Source organism: Aplysia californica, unplaced genomic scaffold (genome assembly GCF_000002075.1).
Source record: "Aplysia californica isolate F4 #8 unplaced genomic scaffold, AplCal3.0 scaffold00051, whole genome shotgun sequence".
Classification (NCBI taxonomy): domain Eukaryota; kingdom Metazoa; phylum Mollusca; class Gastropoda; order Aplysiida; family Aplysiidae; genus Aplysia; species Aplysia californica.
The window spans coordinates 939,343-941,485 of NW_004797321.1; positions in this window are offsets into that span (position 1 = coordinate 939,343).

Sequence of the window (2,143 nt, forward strand, 5' to 3'; positions counted from 1 at the left end):
CCCCCCACTGTGTCGAAAGTGCCGTAAAACTCTTACAAAAACGAAAAGATTTGTGACTTTCTTCGCATGTGTCAGATTTTAGTTTTAGTATGGGTTTAACGGCACTTGCAACACAATAAGATCCTATAAGTGCCGTCTCGCGTGTCAGACAAAATAGGGAAACGCTTGTTTGTTTGTTTGTTTGTTTGTTTGTTTGTTTGGGAGGTATTGCTTTGTTCGAATTTTCGAGTGGTGGAGAGTAGAGGTATGCAAAACGAATGTTTACGAAACTGAACAATCTCAAATGAAAGGGTTTTTTTACGGAATTAATACTTCACCACGTAGACACTAGCACTTGAGCAGTCTTTCCCCAAGGTGAGAGGGACGTACGCAAAAGAAAAATTCATTTAGTTCCATTGTGTAACTTTAACGCTCTTTTCCACACTTGCCGATTATTAATGGGTGTGTGTGTGGGGAGGGGGGGTGATTCGGGTCAAAATTATGGATTTTGATATGTAGGCACTTTTGGTTTCTTCAACCTCTCCTACAACTATTTCATCACAAAAGATCCTCTAACACCTTATTTTGTCATATATCAAGCATCTTAATCACCACCATTTAATATTCTCATACTGTCTTTTTTTTTCTCGTCCATTTCCTTAGAACGCAGTTTCTCTATATACTTTGTTAAATATACTCTATCCTTTTTATCCAATCTTCATAAAATGTTCACAGTATGACACAAAGATGTAACACTACAAATGGTCTGTTGAATTTTCAATATATGGAACTTGGAACAGATTTTTATTGGTGGTTTCTGGAGTGTGGACGTTCGCAGATTTTTTTTGATTTTTTTTTTTCAATCTGGAATGAATACTACCTCAAGAAAAAAATCATTTAAAAATTATCTAATTAGTTTAGGAAAAATTCAAGAGTGTGTTCTACAGCTATTTTTTTAAACATACCTGCAAAACGACAACCTGTTTCCATTGAAAATAATTAAGGTATTAACTGTTTAAGACGCATCAACAAAATACATATATATATATATATATATATATATATATATATATATATATATATATATATATATATATATGTATATGTATATAATATTATATATATGATATTATATATATAGAGAGAGAGAGATCTGTATATAGCCACCGTCTCTATGGCAACGAAACTTTATTTCTAGAATGTGATTGCAGATTTGAAGACTCTTCACTACGTTTTTTATATGTGTAAATTTTTTCAAATTTAATCGACGAACAAGCGAGATAACCCTCAAGTGTAGCCCCCATCCCCTTAGGAAGCGGAATCTTTGAATTTCGTCTCCTCCTCCAACAGGACCGAGCCAAACTGGTGGGGAGCCTTGAAAACTCTCAGAACGCCCCACATGGAATTGGAACAAGGGCCACCCACTCCGTTGTCCAGCATTATACCAACTGACAGTGGCGGGGCGCCATTGGTTCAATTTGTGCAAGCGTCCCCCCCCCCTCCTAACCTCTTTTCTAAATGGTCTAAACCAGTCAGTAGTCAGTACTCTATATATCTACATTACTACATCCTTGCCATCCGTCACCAGCTGGCTGCGCCAGAGAAGAAACAGACAGCGAGGATGGTTTATGCTCGTGGCACCGGTTGCGGTAGTGTCTGCTTGGAGCAAGCAAAACCTTTGCACTAAAGTAATTGTTGTCACTGTACAGAAATCTAGGCACAAGAAGAAAGGTACATAAAACCCCTCTTCGCTGCACCAATTTGGTGCAAGCAAAAATGTGATCCAAGTTTCCGCTAGCCTATCTACTACACTGGAGTCTACGGTAGCTCAATGAAGAATGGGTATCGAAACTGTTGTCTCCCTCTTATCTATTTTGTAGCAAGTCCTGTTAAGGTAAATCTTCAAATTGAGTCTGGTTGTTGGTGCTGCGCGAAGTCAATAAAAATCTTTAAATCTTCTCAGATATTAGCATAGTGAGTTAATATTGTTTCACTGTATTTATATATATATATATATATATATATATATATATATATATAAACACGCACATATTATATATATATATATATATATATATATATATATATATATATATATATATATATGTACCCACGTGCCATAAGACACGCTCTCGAGAGTCTCTCTCTCTCTCTCTCTCTCAAC